General features: G+C 43.1%; 1 long non-coding RNA gene across 5 annotated transcripts; it reads left to right on the top strand.

The window, feature by feature from the left end:
• Nucleotides 1-5,012: 5,012 nt before the first annotated feature.
• Nucleotides 5,013-13,878, top strand: LOC107053681. Of its 5 annotated transcripts, none has more exons than XR_005861120.2 (5): nucleotides 5,013-5,220; nucleotides 5,552-5,777; nucleotides 6,273-6,493; nucleotides 7,275-7,406; nucleotides 11,683-13,878. It is a non-coding gene; the product is annotated as an uncharacterized LOC107053681 (long non-coding RNA). The 5 variants fall into 5 exon arrangements; XR_005861119.2 differs by lacking the exon at nucleotides 11,683-13,878 and adding an exon at nucleotides 8,489-11,629; XR_005861121.2 differs by lacking the exon at nucleotides 11,683-13,878 and adding an exon at nucleotides 8,489-11,629 and having other exon boundaries at nucleotides 6,273-6,538.
• The last annotated feature ends 4,737 nt before the right edge of the window (nucleotides 13,879-18,615 follow it).

Genomic DNA, 18,615 nt, shown 5'->3' with positions numbered 1-18,615 from the left:
GTAAGAGTGGTGCTAAAGTGTCCTTCATGTTTCGTATGAAATACGGAATTGGAAAGGACAGCTATTTTAGACCATTGACGGTAGTCTGATTCCCTTTTTCTTTTACCAGCAAAAGAGCTTCAGCTAAATTGTGGGCAGTGAGACCACTTCCTTCTCCTGAGGAAGTACGCTTATGACTTGTGCATTTTCCTCTCACCGCAGCCCATGAGAATGATGGCTGCAGGCAGCAAGGCATGCGATTGTCAGTGGTGCTGGAAGAGTGCCAGAGGACCAGAGACCATAGCATGCAAACCACAAAAGCAAGAAGAAAAAAAAAGCAAAAAAGCACAACTGAATTTCACAACTAACTGATGCAATATATCCAGTTCACCCCCCTAGCTCGTGTTCTTCCCCCGCCTACGGTGAATAATATCTTATTGCCTCAGCTATTGCCTTGCTATGATAATGATCTGCACAGTCAAGCACTTCTCTGGAAAAAATATGGAAAGAGAATCTGATGGCTGCTCTCTTGTATCTGTTCCCTTGCATCCCACCCTGTGGACCTGGGTCTGAGGGGAAGTTTGGGGAATTTGTTGTGCAGTTAAATCAACCTGATTTAACTGCAGCAGAGGCTGTGGAATGAGGTGAGGAGGTTAAAAGTAGCACTGTCACTAGTAAGGAAGCAAATATGAGCAAATACCAAAGTGCTTATTTTCTCCTATCCTACTCCCCACTCCCTTTTCAGCCAGTCAGCATTCACCAGAAAGTGACCTTCCTGTGTGGTCTGTCCGTTGTTTCACTGCATCCTTAGCCATGGCTCGAACAGATGTGTCCCTGAAGTCATGCTCCTAAGGTCCTGCAGTGTCCCCTCCCAAGATCTCTTCTGGGCAAACATGAAAGGATCAGCACTCTCTGAAGTGGGTCGTGCACTCAACTGTGTGATAGATGTGAGATGATGCACGTTTAAAAGTAATATTTAACAGGATTTAGAAGTCAATGGCATGTGTCTCAGCTGGGTGGCTGATGGCCAGTATGCAACCTGCCTTCTCATCTGCAGCACCCTTGCTGTCTTTCCCAGTTGCAGTGACTCTCTATCGACTGGGAGACGTTCCCTGCGGAGTGCCCTGGCAGCGACTCAGGAGGCTCTGTTGTCTCTGTCCTTCCTCACGGTGCTTGGTCACAGAAGAGGACATTCCAACTGTAAAACACCATTAGTGGAAGTGAGAATAGGAAAATACTTCCCAGCCCCTTTGGCTTTACAAGTAGAGGAGAAACCCTAATGTTTTCTCCTCAAGCAGATGACAAAAAAAAAGGAGAGAAGGAGGGCTTGAGAGGGAGAAGAAGCATTAGCAGGGGGACAAGCATTTCCCTGAATACTTGATAGTTTGGGCTCACCGGTGACAGCGAGGACTTAGGCCCCTGCAGCCATCCCTGCTCTCATCACTGACCTCCCATGTTTTCTCCCTTTAGCAGAGTGAGATTCAGATTAACTCTCCAGCTCTCTTCTGGGTTGCATGAGAGAAGAAACCTCCCAGCAGCCTGCCCAGTTGGGTTGCCATTGCTCCGTCCCATTCCTCTGCCCAAGGGTGATTCACTTCCCTGCACACACCCATACAGATCTAGAGGGCAGATCTTATGTTCCTGCTTCGCCGCTCAGAATAATTTGCTCTATTGCATACAGGGCAGAACAGCGAATAACCCCCAGAAGATTTGTTTCTGAAGAGCAAGTTTTAATGAGCATCTGATCTTCCCTGCCACAGGAGTAGTTAAGTGGTATCTGAAGAAGTAATCGCATGTGCTAAGATGGTAGCACAGAGTGCTTACTTTATTTCATTCATACGATAAAGAGGAATAAATATTGCACAATCAGACAGAGATGGTAAATTTGAATGTTAACTGAGTCATGGGTTTGTTGGGTTTTTTTTTGTCCAGAAGATGAGGTTATAATCACTTTGACCGATCTCCATATAGCACAGGTATTTACATTTCCTCTTCAAATTCAATAGAGGCTCTTGAACTGCCTCTGCAAAAAACTCCTAATTTTCTGAAGTAGAGCTCACTCTGTTGCTTCACTCACTTGTCTCACTCATGACCACTTCTTGCTGTTAAAGACACGTGCCACGTCCCTAGCCTGCATGCATGCAGTTGTTGCTTCTTGCAACAGACAGCTTCTTGCAGTTGCTCTGTGTGGCTGAGGATCCTTCTCTGACTGGTTCCCTACTACATCCTTCCTCTTTCCTTTACTAAAGGAGTACAGAGTAGATTTAATTTCCAGAAGCCTTTTGCAGTAAGGCTTTCTTTAAACTTGTTGTCAGTTCACATCACATCTTTATTAGCACTCTGTGGACAGCCACCACAATTGAACAGCTATTTCAGTTATTATTTCCTAAGCTGGATTTCACTCTGCTTGCATCTGTATATCTACAGTTTGTCCCTGGATTGAGAAATATCTGCCATCTGGAAAGGTGCTGCCTTCGGTGCTGGTGGATGTCCCAGAATGTATATCGACTCTGCAAGCACAGGGTAAATATCACCTGCGGACACTTGGCCATAACCACTCAACAAGTTAGAGGCAGAACTCAGTAAAACAGGAGTGTCACTTCAGTGAGCTGACCACAAAGCCTGAATTTCCTTCCCATGTTGCTAGAGTTTCCTTATAAAGCTGAAGCTGATGCTTAGGAAAAGTTTCTTCTCTGAAAGGCCAGTCAGGTGCTGGAATGGGCTACACAGGGGGGTGGCAGAGTCTCCTTCTCTGAAGGTGTTCGAGAAGCGTTTAGGTGTTGTACTAAGGGTCACAGTTTAGTGGGGAAATATTGTTGGTAAGTGGACAGTTGGACTGGATGATCTTGGAGGCCTGTTACAATCTTAGTGGTTCTATGATTCTGTAGTTGTCCAGATGTATGGCAGAACGTTGGGTTATGGACAAAGGACTACTTGTCTTCAGCAGTGGCAGGAGAGAAGAGCTTTACCAGCTGAGTAATTAAAGTTCAGCCAAAGCGTACCTTAATCTGGCAAATGCTGGGAAGGCTGCTTGCTTTCTATGAGATTATTATCACCTACCTGAGATTATTACATATTTTATCTGAATGAGCTGCATGTAACAAAAGAACACAGCAAAAGTAGAGATGTGTGGAGGGTTCTTTGGAAACTATGAGGGATATTCTGACTGCTGACCTGAAGTTATCACGAAAATCAGAAAACAATTTAATATTCATAATACATTTTAATTGGAGTGTCCCTGTACTGTCTATCAGTTTTAGTGTCAAGACTGGTTTTGGGTGTTGTGAATTATTGACCATTGCCAACAACTTCAACTTCAACAACTGTCAGGCTCTTGATGCAAGTCTTTGCATCAGGATGCAGTAGAGGGAAGGCAAAAGATTTAATTTTTTGTAGGCTGCTGCTGCTGGAAACAAAAGTGGGCAAGGTTTTTGACATGCTCGGCACTGGTGTAGCTAATTTGAAGTAACTGATAGCTGTGTGGACTAACACCCACTCAGAGCTATCTTTCATCTTTTCAGTTGTAGATACTGTTGACTGTTTCTATCCTTTCCCATTCATTCCTGGAAATAACATTCTCCTTTTACGTAACTAGGAATTACGGAATTACGGGCAGATTCTTTTCCAGAGCACTAGAGGGCGGCAATACTATGTTAAAAATAAATCTTTCCAGACCCAGCCTCTGCTAGCACCAGCAAGGAGGGCCCTGCTTTCTCCTTTTAGTCCTCTGGGCTGCTGCCTTCTATTTGGCCGTATCTGACATGCCTTTTGCATCAGGATACTCAGTATTTTGATTTTGTCTGCTGGGTTCCCTTCTATTTGAAGCATGGGGTGTCAAACCTATCAGGGATTCTGAATAGGGTACTCATGTGTCAACCCTCAGTCTGGAGGGATTATTATCTTACCCAGTGCCTCTCCTGTTTTTGAGACTTCCCAGGTGGAGACCTCATGTTTTTCAGGTTATCTAGCATTGATGCCCAGAAGGAAGAGCTTTGATAGTTTCAGCTTTTTCTGTTGCAAATAGAACAAAGAAAGATCTCTTTGAGGCAGGCAAGACCAAGACAGCAAGAATTTAACGTGTTTGATGACAGAAAAATGTGTATGTGGTTAGAGTTCCTAAACTCTACATGGGTCTGAGAATAGTTGCAGGAGGTTTTATTAATCTTGCACTTCAGATCACAGTCAGAGCAGGAGAAGTCCTTTAAGTTTCAGTAGACGTCTCAACATCTCTACTTGCTGTAGCAAGACTCAAGGGCCAAAGTCATTCCTTTTTCACCTAAGGAGGTTTGTTTTTGTGGTTTGCAGAAATTAGTGAAGCTGGGCAACTTCAGGGAAAAAGACGAGAAAGAGTGTGGGTTAGGGTCTGACCTCCTGAGGAAGAGCTCAGCAGAGAAGGACCCGGAGGTCCTGGTGGACAACAGGCTGGCCATGAGGCAGCAACGTGTCCTTCTGGCCAAGAAGACCATGTAGCCTGGGGTGCATTAAAAAGAGCGTGGGTGGCAGGTTGAGAGAGATGATCCCCTCTCTACTCTGTCCTGGTGAGGCCATATCTGGAGTCCCATATCCAGTTCTGGGCTTCTCGATTCAAGCAAAATGGGGAACTACTGGAGTCTGTCATGCAGAGGGCCTGCTTTAGCAGGGGGCTGGACTTGACCTCCAGAGGTCTCTTCCAACCCCTACAATTCTGTGATTCTGTAATTAAATAACTAGGTTTTCACCTCATAAATAAAACCAAGAAAAAGATATGTGAGAAATCAATAAACTTGATTGTTCATAAGGTCTCCTGTTCTTGACAGACTTCCATCCAAACCAAGGCAAACAGGTGGCAAGTGGGTTTGCCATCGTTTGTTTATTATGGGAACAAACAAGACAACAAGCTTCTTGGCACGTGTGTGCAAAGTACAGATCTCCGCCTTTTCTGACAGTTATCTGGACTGAAGCCAGGACTGGGTGAAAAACAAAACGAATGAATCCATGCCCCAAAACACAGGTAAGCCCTGAGTACTTTAACCCAGCACCCTGGGCTAAGCCTCGGGTGGATTTCTAGCAGACACTGACATTTTCCACTGCTTTCCCAGGCAACTCCTCACATAAGAGATTTGGATTTGTACAGAGAAGAAGAAAAACTAAAAGGAACTGGTAACAGACCGGGAAGGATCTTTTATTCTGTCTAGAAAATCTACATTCGAGACTTAAGAAGGGAAAGCAGCAGACACACTGCTTGGGCTTGTGTGCCATCTGGTAAGTAATACCGCTGTTATTTCTTGTGGAGGCAGTAAAATATAGACTTCTGTTCTAATTGCCACACACCTCAGCGATTTTACAAGATAGATGAATTTGTCTCTGGCTTTGCTGGCATTTTCCCTACTTCCTTCCTGACACGCTCCCCACGGGACGAACTGCACTTTTTGGCTCACCTCCCAAATCCAGGCTGCTCTTACTGGTAGGGTTATTTGGTAACTGTAAGACAAATGGGCTTGGTTGGGTTACTTGTGTATTCACCTACTCAGAGTGCTGATAGATCTACTTTACAGGACTTACTGTCTGACCTCTTTCTCTGTCTGATCTCCAGGCTTGACCCTGATCCCTGACAACGGGATGGCCACTGAGTGTGAAAAGTCAGACCGCTGTGATCTACTTCAGCTTAAAAACTGCGCCTGATTGAAGACAGCACAAGGAACAGTACAGGAGAGAGACCAAGCACACACGTGAACGTCACATTCATTTGTTCTGCAGTTCCAGAAACACGCTGAGAAGAATGAATCCCAGCAGTCCACGGTGTGAAGAAAAGAAATGTGGTAAGGATCTCCAAAACCAGCCTATGTAGTCCGCAGCCAGCGGCTGGTCTGCAGGCTCAGAGCATTGCTATCTGAACTAGAAACATCCTAAGCTCACTATTAAAAAGTTGATATTGTCTTGGATCTGTGGGGTAGATCAGAGGAGATGGTGAGAAGGAAATACCTGAAAGTGATTAGCATCTTGGAAGAACTCCAGGGAGATTTTTGAGGAGGAGTGTGTGCAAGGTTTGGCCAGGATGCCTAATAGCATAGCAAGCAGTGACTTTCTTCCATGCCTTTCAGACTTCTGGTAGCTCATAAGTACCAGTAAGTACCATTCTAGTACAGTAGCATCATAAGTACATCCATTGCTATGTTCTTGGTAACATCCCAAATAACATCTACTCTGTGGACAAATATATTAACTATTGGTCCCTGTAGATGGTGATCTAGCACAGAAACTAACTAAAATCTGAGAGGGTTCCAAATGGCATGTTTATTTTGTTTTCTGTCCAGAAACAGAAGACATTGTGAAAGGAAAGAACAACATATCTTTTCAAGAGATTGATGATTATTTTGTGAGATGCTGGGATGCTGGCAACGTATGGACCAGGCAGCATATCTGTCAGGCTTTGGTCAAAAACATCAAGAAGGACTTTCTGACCTTCTGTATCAGAAAATCAGAATGGCCATCTCCACCGCTGGTTCTAGTTTTATCATCAGTGGCAATTTCTGAGGTCAGCCTGGCTTAATCTTTAAAGACTATGCTAGCAGTCAAACAGGTAAAAATTCATTGTCTGTGCTGCAGAAATGGTCAAGTCAAACTGCGTTAGCTTTTCATGGCTTCATCATTTACAAATGAACATTTTAATGGGGGGAGACAGTTTAAGGGGACTTGGGGCAATAAGGCAAAATCCTTGGAAATCTGGGAAGGAGATGTGTTGGAGGAACATAGACATCTGTGTCTTTGATGTGGTGCTTCTTAATGGTTTTGTTTATTCCTTTTGGCATATCTTGGCCAACGTTGGGAATTTCATGATGAACATTATCACCATGAATAAAGTGACAGATTAAAAAGTTTGTGTAAAACTGGGTGTTCTATAAGTAATGTGTTTTGCTGAAGAAACAAGTGGTCATTTTAAACCAAATCTAGTTAGGCCAACAGAACTACAGAATACACTTTAGATATCTGTTTCGGGTTATCCAAATTTTGGAGCAGTTAAAGCTGGAAAAATTCACTTGTTACTTCCAAATACCAAGTAGGTTAAATCACTGAAAATTTCTTCTTTGAAACATAACCATCACTCACAAATCCGATTAAACTGATACATCCAGTTAATGCATCTCTTACCTCCTACAAAGTCCGCATCTCTCCAGTGATTCCTTTGAAGTGAGTGGGATTTCAGTAAGCTTTGCTCTTTGTTTCCAAAGCAAGTGAGGTTCAAATTCCATCCTTTTCTCTGCAAAGCACATCACATCTTGCTGATGGTGGTGCTTGATTTTCTGTCTCTCTCACAGGATAGTTGCTTGCGTGAGCTGGTGTCATTCAGGATGAACCATATGAGCAAGACAGCCCTTTGCGCACTAGAGCGTGAGAACATACTACCAGTAAAAGAAATCACACCCTGCTCCCCCATGAATACCTCTCTGGTGAGTGCTGCAGGAGGGATTGGTGAGAGCTCTGTGTCATCAAGTGAGCATTGGCCATGGCCTGGTTTCCTGTGCAGAGAGCTCATTCCTCCTGGTGTGGGACCACTGTGTGTGCCGTCCTGGGGGGAGATGAGAAAGAGCATATGTGATGCACATGGATGGGTATTTTGGTTTTGGAAGGTCTGATCGGTGGGTTGGTGAAGAAAACCAGAGAGGAGTATCATCTCACATCAGTATGACTTGAAATCTGACATGACTCTTACACCTTCAGTACTGTGTGTTTTCCATGGGTTGTTTCTTGGCTTGGAGGTAGCTTTGTGATTCTGTTTAGATAGTCTGCTGTGCTCTGTGGAACACCAGGAGGCCTAAGAAAAAGAAACTGTTCACAGGAAAGTGAACCCGGTGACAGATTCATGAAGTGCATGTCCTAGTGGCAGCGACCTCTCAAATCCCTGCCGTGGATCACTGTTCAGAATAGGGAGGGTGTGATGGAAGCGCTAACATGGAAGTGGTCAGGCAGCCTTTGGGAAATTATTCCTTATCCTTCCTCTTCGTGGCCTGGTAAAAGGAGGTACTCTGGCATACCTCCACAGTATTTCTAAGAGATCGTGTTTAAGCATCTGTACATGATTTTCCCCTTTGATAGTGTTTTACTGCTAGCAGCACCGAGGTCTCCTCTTCACAAGTCAGCAAGTCATGGAGTTGTCAGTAGTGATTCCAACTGCTCCCAGCCTGGAACTCAGACTCAGTGCTTCCAGGAGAAGGTCAAATGTTTGCGTAGACTAGTCTGACATACCTCTTGTACAGTGATTTTTCCAGTAATAAGCACATAGACGTGGCTTTACGTGGATGACTACAAGGTCGTTGTCATCTCTCATCTCATGGTTATCAGTATAAAAACACTGAGTCATTCTGTGTAGTCAGCATTCCTGTTGTGGGTACAGCTCTTTTTTTTTTTTTTTTTTTTGGTCCCAGTGAACCACATTGGCTCCTCATTACCAGAAATCTTAAAATACTTTGCCAACATTTGCTGAAATTGTCCTTCAGGTACAGTCACACAGAGGGCTCTCTTTTATTTTCAGCCACAAGGGAAACATCAGACTGGTCCCACAGCAGTGGGATGTGGCCGTGGGATGCGTGCAGAGACCAATGCAGGGCCTTCAGGTCTACCTAAGCTCTGTGACCACAGTGCTCTATGGTGCATTAATCTGTTGCAAGAGATTCCTACGAGACTTTTTAAAACTACATCTAAATGTAAAGATTCCTTACGGATGTGAGGCAGAGTGTAACATTTACGTTCCAACGGATGGCTGAGGATGAGAATAAAGAACTGGTAGCAAAGAGGGTTGTATCTCGATTTTTCCATAGAGATGTTTTCAGGCTCTGAGAACGTGCCCGTGCGTTTGTGCTGTCAAAAAAGAAATAAGCAGTATGAGCTTTTCCGGGATCAGAAACAGATTTAGTTGTAAATATCTGGCATCAGAACACCAACCCAAAACAACAAGGAAGCCTGAGGCGTTCTGTAGCGGCTAGTTACGGCAACTGCCTTGAGGAGCCTTCTATAGATGGCTTTAATGTATTGCCCTCTACCGGAACTACCGAAGATTGCAGGCTGACGCTCAGCGCGGAGAAATCTCTCGGGCAGGAGAGCCGTGAGATGGATACAAACGCGTTGTTTCACCCTGCTCAGCAGAATCGAATGCTTCTGGGTTTGGAATCCAAAGAGGGGCTCGGGTTTTGTTCTGGCTTGCTGAAGGGATATTCATTTCTTTGGAGAAGAATCCGTGTAGGCAGGAGAGAGATCCAAAGTTATCAGCTTGCCCAGAAAATGGGTATTGTATCCTTCAACTTACAGGAAAAGAAAAAAAGAAAGCTTTCTGAGTTGCAGAGGCAGATGGGTTCAGAGCTGATGAGAGAATTGTTGCGTGAAACGCTGAGGAAAAGTTCTCTTTGGGTCCTTTGCCTCGGATCATTATTTTTTTATTATTATTATTACTATGTTTGCGTTCAAAAAGAATGCAAGGCTTTCCCTTACTGAAAGGTTTTTATTATTATTATTAATAATAATCATCCAGCAGCACTCAACTGAGACCATTTTCCCCATTAAAGGTTTAGGTCACTCAATGCATACTTTGTTACTGAGATCTAAGGAAGAAATGAATCCCACGTAGGTGCATTCTTATATTAAAACAAGGAAGAGATTTAAATGTTTGGCTCATCCTGAATCCACAGTAAAATCTTCAGTGTTTCTCCCACCACAGGTGCCTAAATCCTACTGCTATTATTCCACGAAGCTGTTATTCCTATTGTCACAGCTTTGGTTGTATGACTTGAACTTTTAAACTAAATTATAAAAATAAGTCAGAAATGTACCGAAATGAGACCTTTTATTGATGCAGTTCTAACATGGAAAGCTTGACCCAATGCTCTGTTTAAGGAAAGTTTTGCATGAAGCTGTGGAAGTATTTCATTACTGTATGGGTGAATTCTCCGATTTTACACATTGGAATAATCCCTTAAAAGAAAACCTGCTTTCCATACAAGGAATTGGAGAATGTGTGAATTACTCGTGGCAGCAAGCTGAAGACCTGACTTGTTTTGTGTAAAAGATGAAAGATCAGGTCACCACTCTTGGCCCTGTAAAACGCACTGGTTGTAGTTTCATTGCACCCATTTAATTCACAGGTTTTGTATTCTTGTTCAGCCTTAGCAAGGTCATCCGAGCCCCTGAAAGGAAAAGAAAAAAATATTGAAAGGACAGATTTAAAGAACCAAGCTAATAGAGTTTTGTATTTGTTGGATTTCTCAGAAGTAAACCAGTAGAACATCTCTAAGTAAACAAACACGTTTAGGTGTTCTTCATTCCAAAGGCTATTTAGCAGTCCTATAGTACTGTCTGCAGTTTGTTGTGGCATCCTTGCTGGAACCAAGAATTTATGAGTGTCATTCTGCTCTTCTTAGCTCAAAGTGTTGAACTCTGCTTTTCGTGACTTTGAATGAACAGGGTAAAAGCTAGGAGGACTCACCTGTATTTTTAAGGAAGCCGTACTGATGTTGTTTTTACCTTAGCATTTCATAAAGCATATTTTGATTGCTGAAGTAGCTGTGATACCCGTGTCAATAAAAGCGTGCTAGCACGCAGTATCTCCTTATGCAGCGTGTCAAAGTTGGAGATGTGTTGTGAAAGTCCCTCAAATATCTCTGTCCAAGGATGATGTAAAAAGACGCGTTTACAGAATTTACTCCAGTGAGTTGCTCATAGAAACAGAGAGGGGTCCTGCAAAATTCTGGTTTGAGGCCAAAATGCAGAACTATCCTAGATGTGTCTCGTTACCTAGCGGGGCGTTTTCATAGGTGTCTTGTATTTATTGCATAGGCATCTTGTATCTATTGCATCCCCTCACAGAGTAGGGAAACGGAAGGATCTGTTCTGTCTGTTTCTTGAGCAGGGAATGAGACTTTGCTGGAGGTAAACTGACGTGTAAAGGAATAGCGACCTTGGCAGCCCGACAGATGACCTTACTTCAATTTTAGGTCCTTAACTTTTCTTTTTCTTTTTGTGAAACAAATGTGAAGTTAATTGTTTTACATTAGACGTTCCATTTGACACTGGGTGAGACTGAGGAAAACAAAAGTAACTATGTAGCAAATAAAGTCTACATACTTGATGTATGGCACACAACAACTGTCTTCCTTCTTTCTTTTTTTGACACTGTTGCCGTTAGAGTGAAACCCTGGCAATCTCGTGTTCACTGAAGAAGGTATTTTCTGCTGGAGGCTGACAAAGCGATAGAACAGTATTCAGCCTATTTAATAAAATACGATACTTTGTTTTTGTAATTAGTCTTTATTGTGAAAAATGATATGTAGTGCAGTTCACCTTTCTTACACTGCGTCTTACAGTGATACGTACGTATAGAATACATCTAAATTTGCCTTTAAAAATAAGTAAATAAGTAAAGATCACAGACGTAAAATGTCTTGAGTGCGATTACTTTATGAACCGTGAAAAGTAATTGAAGATATTTTGGTAATGTTTTCTGCCAAGAAGCAGTTCCTGCTTTTCACCTGTGTAAATAAGTGGGAGATAAAGTTCAGCAGTTTTCTGTCATCAAAACACTGTGACTGTAGGTTACACGTGGCTCCAGAGATGTTCCAAAAGCCAGCAGAATCTTGCTCCTCTAACGTGAGGTTTAGGCAGCAAACACAAGGTACCATTGCTGAAAAATGTTCTACTCAAACTATTTAACTCCTTTCTCTTCTTCTTTATTTTCAGTCTGTAAAAAGGAGTGTTTTCAGACAACTTTCACTGGTAACCTTTCCTTCATTTAGTGCACAAATTCTCACCTAATGAAGAAAACGAGCCTCCCCAAATCAACCTTCTGCAGGAAGGTACTCGAGTCTGTTTCTCTGGGATTCCAGATAAGAAACCTAAGCGCTAGGGGCATGGGTGACTTGAAGGAACACGCTAGTGACATTTTTGAGGGATCCTGAGTCTCCCACGAGGGGAAACGCTGCTTCATCTCAACATTTTCCGAAGTGGTGACGGACCATTTACTGCTCTTCTAACGAGACGCTGAAAAGCGTAGAAAAAAAAAGAAAGCTTAAAACACCAGCAGAACTGCTTTCTCTAATTCACTTCTACATTTGTTGGGTTTTTTTTTTCTTTTTCGTTATAAAGTGATCTATCATTAAAAAGAAATAGTGGTTAAAGCCTTTTCATCCACTCCACCAAGAGTCGTTGGATTGTTCATCCATCCAACAAGAAGACGTTTCCTGAAGGCAGTGGAAGAAACTGCACCCAGCTGCCCTTTCGCTCACCTTACTCTCAGGGCTTCTGCCTGTTAGGCAGCCACTTAAGTACCGATTGCTGCAAAAGCCTGGATGCGATGACACCCCTCACGTTGGAGAGCTGCACGGGGACATATTTCCTACAGCACCGGAGTGTTTGGATGGCTTCTACATTTCCTGGGCACTATTTTTTAATAGTTATTCAAGAGCAACCTATATTTCCGACTTCCTGTAACAAAAGTCATGATCTAATTGGAAATGACGAGCATAAAAGATGACACTATGGCCCATGACAGGGCAATGTGAGGGACCCGAAGCTTCATTTAGAGTCTGGCTTCTAGCAGAAACTCTTCAGGAGATAATGAATTTTGTTATTAAATGTAAACGTGTTTCACATTGATTCAAATGCACTGTGCTATGGGTGAGCGTGCTGGATTTTGCAGTTGAACGTCACACGGTCTGAAATTGCGACGTTCGTTTGAGATTTCTATCATCCACAAGAAATAAAAACAACAATAAATGTTACCGAATAAATAACTTTCCTATACAGGCCAAAGTCAATTCTCAACTTTACTTTAAGAGGAAAAGTGAACTTGGCAGTGTTATGCTGGCTACAAAATCCAGAGCAACAAGTCACCATCAACTAGATTTTTAGAGAGATTCCTGTTGGGAAACTTTCAAGCTTAGGACTGAAAGATGGAGAATGCAGATATACTTGAATGCAAAACAGCCAGTGGATTTAACAGGCATTGTGCTAGGTAATCTCTAAAGAAGAGAAAAATCCTAGTATTAACCGTCATTTTCCTTGAGTAAAATCAGACATTCTTAATACTGAATATTTTGATAAAGAATTGCACCTATCTGCTTAAATAGTTGTTTACAATATTCTTCACCTGCAACCAATAAATAAATAAATAAAAATCCATCAGCTTACTGTGAAATTGATTCCAGCCAATTAAAAACAAAGGTTACAGTGACGTGTACCCGTGAGACTTTCAGACTGAGTACTTAAGGGTCAAAAAGGGACTTTTCATCAGGCAGCTTCATGATTTTCCTTTGAAGGCTTTTGAGCTGTTATTTTAATGTAACCAGTTTTATATTTATTAGGCAACTAGGTTTGTTGGCAGATTTAGTCAAATGTTCTCAGCGTGCCTTTGGTGAGTTGAACAGGACAAAAGAGTTTCACAGCCTTCTTTGTAGAGGATAAAGGGCAGAGGCTTGACTACATTTTTATTCATAAGAGTTCGGTTACAAGAAATGAGGTTCTAATCCCACAACGGGAGTGAGCAGGGGGAACCAACTTTCCTGTAGAGTTTCTTACTGAAATATGTTACTGGTTGACAGTGAGAGCTGTCTTCTTCTTTCTTCTTTCTTTCTTCTTCTTTTTGTGTTTTGTTTGGTTTTGTTTTCTTTCTTTTAGCTGGTGATCATTTTTTCAAGGCTTTTGAGATGTAAACCTACAATCTACACCGTTATCCATTTTCTAAACTCCCATTAAGCTGCTCTCTTTCTAGTATCGCATCCAAGTCACACTATTTGATTTTATTTTTTATTTTTTTAGAATACCCTGCAAATAATGCTTTTTTTCCTACTCAGATTTTAATGGACAGTCAGTAAATTTTCCCAAGCCCAGTCTGTTTTTCTCACAATAGAACTGGTAAGCGATCTCCTCGTTCTTTTGTTGCCCGCAGGTTTCTAGCCTCAGTTCTCAATGAAGAGGGGCACCGAGAGAACGGCCTGGTGGGAGCGAGCCTGTTAGCTGTGCCCAACTCACCGCAGCATCAGAAACCGTTCACAGACACTCAGCCACTCCACTGGAAAGAAACAGAGTGAACACAAGTAGCCTTGAGCTTTGCCCTAGTTGCGATTGAAGCCAGTTCACTTTCAGGTACCGCTGGACAAAACAGAACCGCGCTTCTCGTTCTCTGCCTCCGCTACAGTAAGAAATAGGTAGCAGTTCCTTAATTCTTCTAACGCAACCTATGTGATATTACATACCCTATCGAGGCTTACCTCGACAATAGGGAAGGTGATTTATTTCATAAGTTCGTTTCGTGCAGCTTTCTTTATTTATTGTAGTACTTATATAGTCCTTCTACCAACTGTGCTGTTGTATTTCAAGGGGAGTTTGTGGTCTGTATTTTCTTACTTGTTAGAATACTAGCTAGAAAAAGTTAACGAACCGTACATGAATCCAGCGATTCAATACCTCGAGTAAAAAATGCCTCTCTCCTAATGCCTAACCTAAATCTCCCCTCTTTTTGTTTAAAGCCACTCTGCCTTGTCCTGTCACTACCAGGTTGTAGCGGCAATGCCAAATCACAGCTTGAACAGATGATTGAGCACCTGGTGGGAAGGCAGGGCCAACCCAAGGGAGCTCAGGTGCATGCAATGCAGGTAAATGACCGGGAGGGGTGGAGCCAGGATCCACCCCTGCCCAGACCTCATTTAAGGGTTGGCAGTGGAGGTGTAGGTACCTTGCTGGTGATTCCTCCCTCCTGGAGGCCATCTGAAGGTAAGCAGCTGCTTTTCTTTGTTTCTGCATCCACGGCTGCTGCTGCTGCGTTTGGGCTTGTTTTCATTTGCTGCAATCGAGGGCTTTGCCACCCTGCTGTTGTTGCTCTACTTTCCCTCACATTACAGTGTTACACAGACCACGTAAAAAGTCAGTCCCCCTACTGTTTATAAGCACCCTTCAAGTGCTAGAAGCCACGATGGAGCATTTTCTTCTCTGAGAAAAGCAAACCCAATTCCCTCAACTTCTCTTGATAGGAGGGGTGGTGCAGCTCTTTGCTCATCTTTGTGGCCTTCCTCTGAACCCACTCCATCCATTCCACATTCTCTCCCTTCAGGCGCAGGGCTCCAGATGGAGCCTCATAAGGGCAGAGTAGAGGGGGAAGATCGCCTCCCTCTTTCTGACGGCCCTCCCTCTCTTGATGCAGCCCAGGATACCCTTGGATTTCCGGGCTGTTAAGTGCACGCTGTTGGCTCACATTGAGCTTCTAGTCCACCAGAACCCTCAAGTTCTCTGCAGGGCTGAACTCAGGGAGTTCTTCTCCTGGTCTGCGCTCGTATCTAGCAAGGCCCTGAGCCTGGGATGCATGTTATCAGGCCCCATAGACACATTCGGTCTCATCGGGTGGTCTCAGACTCGCTCTTCTCTTACAGTATGAGGGATTGCAATCCCCCAGGCCCTGCCTGCAGGTTTAGGGACATGAGAGATATGGAAAGCCTGACCACCAGCAGAGATTGAGGTGAAGGACCCATTGAGCACCTCAGCCTTCCCTATGTCTGTCGTTGCCTTTTCTCGCTTATGAGAGCGAGTATGCTTTCCTCACCCTTTCTCTTCTGAGCAGTGTACCTGTAGAAATCCCTTCCTGTTTTCTTTGTTTTTTAAATCTTCTGCCGAGTTCAGTTGCATCTGAGCTGCGGGGGGATGGAGAACTCAAGCTCTCAGAAAAGTCCTTAAAGAGCTCCTTTCTAACTGGGCATGTGAGAATCTACCTATCTATCTATGTATCTGTCTATATCTGTTTTTTTCCTTCTGCACATGGAGTGCTGTACTTTATTTTATGTATTGATTTCATAATTAGCTTCCTCTGCCTGAGTTAACTGAAAGCTGTGGAGCATATTGAATGTTGCAGAAACAAAGCCTGTCAGAAATAATGCTGCTTGGCTGTTATTATTTCCTCTCGGTACATGGGTGGAAAAAGATCTATCGCTCTCCTTGGTTCTTTTTGGTTTCTGAGGATTTCATAAGGACAGGGCTTTTAATATTGGAACTGGTTTTCTACGGGAGGGTTCTTCTTTGTTGTTCATTGCCTTTGAGATTCTATATGCTGCTCAGAAACAATTGCTCAGAGATAGGTAACTTATAGAGAACCTGTTTCATTCCCTGTCAAGTCTCGAAAGAGAAGCGTGGTGTTACCTGATCCCTCTGTGGAGACTGCTGCTTCCAGCGTGCTCTGCACTTTATAGGGACCCTTTATAGGGACTTTGCTCCTGTAAGGCACTAAATGCTGCCTGAAGAATGCAGCAATCGCTTCCCAGAGTAAAGAGTTCTGGTAGGGTGGGATAGCACGATGATGTTGTTCAACGCTGATCTGAGCACAGAGTTATTCGCAATGTCACGGGAGGAGGTCAGTCCTACTCTAAGCAAATCCTGAGGAAAGGGAGAACGAGTTGAGTCCTGTGATCCCTGAAAAATCTTAAAGGCAAATTCACCTTTCTCAAAAGGTCTGAAATTCTTGGGTGTTTATGGAGGTGGGCCTTCTTAACAGCGTGAACCTTCCGTGGGGTAAAGAGAACTAAGGCTTCTCTGCTCAGAATACATACTGTGGTGTTAACAATTTGGGCTGTAAAAAAGGGGATTTCCTAGGGTTTTTTTTTTTTTTTTTTTTTCTGGAAAAGTGAAATACTGTGAGTTGGAGGGGGAAAAAAAAGCTTACCTCTGAAAATCGGCTTGGTTGGAAAGCAGTTATTTCTTGAGAATGACAATTAAATTTCTTTTAAGAGCAAGATAATTGCCCTGTCTAGGAACTGAGCAAATTCTTCCTGCTGCTTTTCTAAGTAAAACTCCTATCCTCCTATCGCAAGCATAAGTAATGGAGAAGAGGGTTCAGTGAGTCAGAGGATGACTTTAGGAAAGTTCTTCTCTGTTCGATCATCCTATTTTAACTGACTATTATTAAAAACAAAAGGGTGTCAGCCCAACTATCTCCGCCACTGTCTTCCCCAGCAGTACTGACAGGCGAGCTCACTTTTCTTCCTTGGAGCTTGTCGGACCCGTTCTCGTGTGCTTTTGCTAGGCTTGTGAAGTTTGAGGGGTCTCATGTCTCAGGTAATGCAGTTGCAAGGATAAGCGATTCTGCCTGTCTTCTCCAAGGCCAATGTGTAGACGTAGTTTAAGAGCTTATGCCATAAGCAGTCAGATTCGCCAGATGAAATCTGAAAGCTTCTTCTTTCCTTAGTTGTCCTGCATCTACTGCTGTTTTTTGTTTTGTCGAGTACTTGAGAATCTATGAACCACTGAGAACAGCTATATCACGTCAAGTTTAAAAAACCTCCACTTATTCCTATATGCTTTATTTTTACTGTTATTTCTTTTTAACTAAGCAAAAGTCCCTGTGCTATGCGAGGAAGGGTGTAGGTTTGAGGGATTTATCTTCTCAGCACAGTAACCCACATTGATGTGGAAAGGAAATAACTATGGATGTAATTACTGCAAGTGAGTGTAGAAAGTGCAGAAGGTTGGATCTTTCTCATGTGCAGTGTGACTAGGAATCTGTGTTCAATATAAACAATGAAGGAGCAAAGGTCAGCTTTTTGGAACCACTCACAGTCAAATGCTGTTGCCAAGCTTTGTGTGAATTAAGGACTAGGGCTTTTATTTAAGATTTGTCTTAAAAAAAAAGAAAAAATTGGGAGAGAAAGGAAATCCTTTCTTTACTTCACAGACAGAGGAACACAGTTGTGCAGCCTCAGCCTCAAGCTGAAGAGATAGCAGAAGGGAGCTCATACTGTTGTTTGTAAGGAAAGATGCATTAGGAAGACTTATGCACGTTGGAAGCTCTCCTCTGATTGTTATTCCTGAGAAATTCATTACAAATCAATGGAAGGGGTTTTTTGGCTGCTATAGGCTTTATAGCTTCAAGTAGTACTTCTTGCTCAGCCATTCTGGCTCTTAGTGGTAGAAAACACACTCATATTGTTACTAGGCAGAAAATGTGAATAGTGCAATGACAGGGACTGGAGCAGTTAAAAATATCCAACTTGGGGTGAGGGAAAAAATCTTTACTCCTTAGCTGTAAGTTAACTACTGCTTGAAGACCACTCTTTTTGCATCCCTCTCTTAGAGGAGGGGTTCTAGGAATCAGGCATTCTGATTTAGCAACTGCTCTATGTTCTGGTGGTTTCTTTAAACTGTTCCTGTGTGTTCCAGTGACATTCTGCTGCTTAAGAGAAAGCTTGCTTTTGTAACTCAGGACATCTGCCCCTCTGGTCTAGTTCAAAGCATGTATTGTCCAGTTGAGTAGGTAAGGAAAATCCTTGTCAGGAAAGCAGATCTTCCTCCTGGTCCATCTTAAACAAAAAGATGAGCACTGTAACTCAGCCCCAGTCAAGAGAGGCTCCCAGTGTTTGTTAGAATAAATGAAGAGCATGAAAACCAGCAGACTAGCACCAGGCAGAGGCCACAGGGCTTCAATCTCAGGGCAAGTTCTCTTTGGTATTCCTACAAGTGACCAGGGCAAGGGATTCAAATGCATATTAAGAAGTACATGTGTTAAGAACTCTGGAGACTAAGACCAGTTCCTTCACCAGAGGGCGGTTGGGTAGCAGCACAAGCTCCCTGCAGCAGCAGTCACAGGTCCAGCCTGGAGTTGAAGAAACATTTGGACACCACTCTGGGAGGCAGCCT

This window comes from Gallus gallus, chromosome 6 (genome assembly GCF_016699485.2).
Source record: "Gallus gallus isolate bGalGal1 chromosome 6, bGalGal1.mat.broiler.GRCg7b, whole genome shotgun sequence".
Lineage (NCBI taxonomy): Eukaryota > Metazoa > Chordata > Aves > Galliformes > Phasianidae > Gallus > Gallus gallus.
Note: the sequence above shows the minus strand (reverse complement) of the source record. Positions and strands in the feature narration are given on the sequence as shown.